At 48.6% G+C, this 5,385-nt stretch overlaps 1 non-coding gene across 1 annotated transcript; it reads right to left on the reverse strand.

Annotated features, from left to right (window-relative positions):
* Positions 1 to 2,753: 2,753 nt before the first annotated feature.
* Positions 2,754 to 3,051, reverse strand: LOC147995690 (Nuclear RNase P). Its single transcript, XR_015685067.1, has one exon.
* Between the last annotated feature and the right edge of the window lie 2,334 nt (positions 3,052 to 5,385).

Genomic DNA, 5,385 nt, shown 5'->3' on the forward strand with positions numbered 1-5,385 from the left:
CCCTCCTTCCCACAGAGCAGGGAAGCAAGGCATGTTCTTCAGCCCCTGAAAGCAGCCTGTGATTCCGTAAAGGAGTTTGGGCCCCTCCGTAAAGGAGTTCTGAATGATGTTAAAACTTAGACCTACTCCTCACCACCAAAGCGCATATTTCCGAAGGACATGAATGAAGAAAGAACTTTACAAGGGAACCCAGGGCTTGCTGAGCAATGCAAATGAATCTATAAAAGTGAACTTGGGACTCAGGGCCAGTGGGTTTGGACAAACCAAAGGGTTTTTGTGCCAGTTTGCCCAGCCCTGGGTCATGGCTCCCTGTGGGAAGTAAGCAGAGGTGCTCTGCAGTGTCTATGAAGAAGGAGCTAAGAGGGCATGGCACTGTGGAGCACCTCCAAGCTGAACCTGGCAGCTGCACACTGTGTGGTCATTGAAAGACGGCCTCAACAGTTTTCTAACTAATCTATCAGCGTGACTGCAGGAACTGTCACTTTAACCCCTGTTGCCCAGTTATTTGACTGTGTCTTCTGACTCTATCATCTTCAAGCAGACCCAGCTGTCCTTTTTGTGTCTGGGGTGCGGGGGGGATCTTGATTCTTTCCCATGGGCCTGCCTGGCTTAAAGGTTATTCCAAAGCCTAATGCAGACCTCATTCTGGTAAGTTCCAGATCTATGTAGTGCAGAATCTGCAAAACAAGTCCCCTGATTTCAAGGCTGAGCAGACCGCACACAGAACACATGGTCCGCCTGTCTTAGGGTTTCTATTGCTGCAACAAAAACACCATGACCAAAAGGCAAGTTGGGGAGGTTATCAAAGGACACCAGGACAGGAACTCAAGCAGGGCAAGAACCTGGAAGCAGGAGCTCATGTAGAGGCCATGGAGGGGTGCTGCTTACTGCTTGCTTCCATGCTTGCTCAGTGTCTTAGGGCTTTACTGCTATGAACAGACACCATGACCAAGACAACTCTTATACGGACAACATTTAGTTGGGGCTGGCTTACAGGTTCAGAGGCTCAGTCCATTATTATCAAGGTGGGAGCATGGCAGTGTCCAGGCAGGCATGATGCAGGAGGAGCTGAGAGTTCTATCTCTCTATCTGAAAGCAGCTAGAAGACTGGCTTCCAGGCAGCTAGCCCATCCCACAGTGACACACCTATTCCAACAAGGCCACACCCACTCCAATAAGGCCACACCTCCTAATAGTGCCACTCCCTGGGCCAAGCATACACAAAGCATCACGTTCAGCCTGTTTTCTTATAGAACACGGGGCCACCAGCCCGGGGATGGTACTACCCTACCCACAATGGGCTGGGCTATCCCCCATTAATCACTAATTAAGAAAATGCCTTACAGCTGGTGTGTGTCAAGACCTGCTAGCACACCTCCAAACCTAGTTCTTGCCACTATCCCCATCAGTGTAAACAGATAGCCGCATCCAGCTAGAAAAAACTAGAAGGCTGAGGCTCTTGGATAACATGCATTTGACATTTTGTCTATTTTAGTAACCCAGGGCGCTCTCCCACACCCTGCATGTCCCAGGGTGCTCTCCCACACCCTGCATGTCCCAGGGCGCTTTCCCACACCCTGCATGCTCCACCTTCCAACTCTCACTCAGAATCCAGGGCTATTCATGTCCCTACTTTAATGTAGAAACATAGATGTGTAGCACTTGGGAAGTTGTTTCCTCTAAGTCTTAGGGTCAGCAGAGAAGTTTGTGGGGAAACTTGTCAAGGACCGATATAGACTGGCTTCTTGAGGCTCTAGAAGAAATATTCACAGTGGGGTAGAGAACTGGCCCTGGGCCCAGGAATTGCAGGGTAAGCAGTTCCTCCAAGCTCTGAAGCTTCCCATGCCACTTCCCGCCGACTCTCATGCTGTAGTGCTGGTCCCTCTTTGCTTTATAACAAAGCAACTGCTCATTCCTTTCCCATTCCAGAGCTGCAAAACCAACTAAGCCCCCGACTCTTGCTAGCAGAGATTACATAATAGCTTATTTTATTCTTTTTGTTTGTTTGTTATTTGTTCGGTCGTTTGTTTTGGAGATGGGGCTTTCCTGTGTAGCTCTGGTTGTTCTAGAACTTACTCTGTAGACCAGGCTGGCCTCGAACACAGAGACCCACCTGCCTCTGCCTCCCCAATGCTGGAACTAAAGGTGCAGGTTACCACTGCCTGAGTTATTTATTCTTTTTAAAGGTAGAGTTTTATTATGTAGCCAAGATGGGCCTCGAACTTGCTCCGTAGTCAGGCTGGCCTTAAGACCATGGTCTTCCTTTGGGACTGGAGCTATCATTCTAATGGTTAAGAGCACTTGGTCTTCCAGAGGACCCAGGTTTGAGTCTCAACAGAGCAGCTAACAACTGTCTGTAATTCAGGTCCTAGTGGACCTGACACCCTATTCTGGCCTCTGTAGGTACTACATGTATGTGATATACAGAGATACATGCAGTCAAAACACCCATATACATAAAATAAAAATGACAAATTGGGGGGCAGTGTCAAGACAGTGTTTCTCTGTGTAGCCTTAGATGTCCTGGAAGTCGCTCTATAGTCCAGGCTGGGCCTTGAAGAGATCTGCCTGTCTCTGCCTCCAGAGTGCTGAGATTAAAGGCAAGGGACATCACTGCCTATCTAAACTAAATAAAAATTTTAAAATTATGACCTTCCCTTTCATCTCCTCACATTCCTGAGATTATAGGTGTGTGTTGCTCTGCCTGGCTTCATTTTTTGTTTGTTTGTTTGTTTTTAAATAAAAACGTTAAGAGTATTCAGAAGAGTATTCTGAACTGGGTTATGAGACCTTCCAGGAGCCTCACCTCAGCTATTGAACTTGCTGGTGGCCGTGCATTAGCTCTAAGCTCCAGTGTGGGCTGTGTTCCCTATGCCCAAGGTCTCTCCTGCCCAGTCTGCCCACTTCCTCTCGAAGCCCAGCTCTCTGGAACCTTAGCTCCCTATTCTAAAAGTGCCCCTAGTAGGGCCACTCAAGAGCCCTATCTCAGACCTTCCCGGGGGCTGGGAGCGAAAAGTGTTCTGCAGGGCCTGCTGACAAGCTTCCCTTGCCCTGCAGATGGATGAAATTCAGTTCATTTAAAAATGATTATAGGTTCACAGAGAGTTGCAAGGATGGTAAGGAGAGAAGTTCACAGAACTTCTGCCAGTGTCCTTCAGTGGTGACATCTTGGGTAATTAATTAGTCGTCTCAAAACCTGGAACTGGATATTGATACAGTATGGACATCTTATCACTGGTACACATTCGTGCAGTCACCACACCTGCCAAGATACCCCCTGCCCACCCATCTTACTCTGCCACCCCTAAACCTGGCAACCACTAATGTGTTGTATTCTCTCTCCGTGTCCATTACTTTTATCATGGATATGTCTGGACATATGAAAAAAGTTACTGTAAGGCAGGAAGGCTATATTTTTGGGCTTTAGTTCAGAGGGATGCAGTCCATCAGGGTGGGGAAGGCATGATGGCTAGAATTTAAGTTGTGTGCTCATGTTGTATTCTCAGCCAGGAAGCAGAGAGAGATGAGTGTTGGTGCTCAGCTCATGTGGTCTGTCTAGAACTCCAGCTCATGGGACGATGCCACCCACATTCAGGGTGGGTCTTCCTTTGGGAATGCAGACTACTCCCTGCTGAACCTGCTACCCAAGCACGATCTTAGCTGGAGATTGACCACACTTTCAGCTAGTGCCAGGATCACTGGTTTCTCTAGCCGATCGGGCACAGCATGATGGTGCCAAGCACATCAGGGGAATGCAAAGGCCATGTGCTTGGCAATGGTTGATGATCATCTTGTGCCAGACATAGGTGATTCTACCTATCCAGGTACACAGAGACCACTCAGAGTTTATCAGTGGTTTATTAGCTGCTGAAGCTGGGCCAGCCTCGTGCTCATACCAGCTCTTTTGCTACCAGTATCTCTAGAGCTTTTTCAGTCTTGTAGTGAGTAGGATCATTTCAGATGGTTCTATTGGCGTTCTTGGAGAAACAATTGTCTTCCTCCTTGAAGACATAAGGAACAGAGCCAGATACTCTAGCTGACTGATCTCCAGCCAGAGATCTGGTTATGGCAGGTGCTCTGTAAGCTCTCCATGAGTAATAGCTATGGTGGGCTGAGTAGGGTGGTCTCGGGCCATGGTTAGGGGAACATGATGGTCAGGTTTTTAGAGCACAAGCTGCCACTTGGTTGACTTAGGGAAAGGCACTGTGACCCCTCTCAACCCAAGGAACCCTCACCGAAAAGAGAGAACAGCCCTTGGTTGAGATTCTGCAGAGCAAAATCTTTGAAGGGGAAGAGTGTGCAGGTGCCTGGTCCTAGGCTCAAAGATACCTCCTTGTGGCAATTGCAGCCTCTGCAGGTCACTGTTGAGACAATGTAGACTCACCAGGTGCTAAGGGAACAGGTCTGAGGGCTCACATCACTCTAGACCTTGTCCTCCTTTTAGCCATGTCTTCGTCAAGGAAGACCTTTGGGGAGGAGGAGATGAGCTGTGTGTCTCTCCACCTTGCATGAAGATTTGCCAGTCCCCATCTCTGGTCTCCAGGGCTACTTCCTCTGTACAGGGCAGATTCTGAAACCATCAGTCATAGGCTAATCTCCCTGGGCTGCCTTGGTTTTACTCGACTCTCTTGCCTCCTCTATCCTAGATGGTCTTTACCAGACTGTGGGTTCTTTCATGAGGATTAGCTACCTGCTAGATATAGTCAGGCACTCATGTGACTCTCGCGGGCCCCATACCTGGAGTTCCTCATTTCCAGGCAGGACCTTGAGGAGGAAGAGATCTCTGTCACTACACCACCACCACTTCTGTCCTTCCACTAGGTCCTAGGCTCCTCAGCTAGGCTTTCTCAGGGTCTCTCTTTAAACACTGTCTCTCAGGGCAGTTTTAGATGGCGCACGACATCCCCACAGGTAGATGTCATGAACAGAAGTGGCACAAGCTCTGGAGACAGGTATTAGATCGAGATTGATAGAGACAACAAGGAAAGAGAAGAAATGAGATGAAATTCTCTAGAAAAAGACTTATTTTTTAGTCAGGATGGAAAGGCTGCAGTCTCCGTGGAAGGAGACTGAGTGCGAATGGTGTGGGGGTATTGTGGTTTTGTAGACTGGGAAGGAGGGAAGAGGACTCCTCAAGGGTGGAAGATTCCATCGGCAGATCAGCTCCCCTCAACCTGGAAGTGTTGATTGCAGCAGGCTTAGGATGGTCCATCTCCTGATGGGAAGCCCCCCACAGCTATTATCAGTCAGGTCATTTCCTGTCCAGAGCTTCTCAGTCTACCTGAGGCTTTTGGGTGATTGACCCTTCCACAGGTGCTTCAGATTGTAGGTCATTGACGAGGATTTCTTGCCAACATGAAGCCCGTGTCATTGTCATTCCCTCCC

The sequence above is a fragment of the Rattus norvegicus genome, chromosome 3 (assembly GCF_021556685.1).
Source record: "Rattus norvegicus strain SHRSP/BbbUtx chromosome 3, alternate assembly SHRSP_T2T, whole genome shotgun sequence".
NCBI classification, from domain to species: Eukaryota; Metazoa; Chordata; class Mammalia; order Rodentia; family Muridae; genus Rattus; species Rattus norvegicus.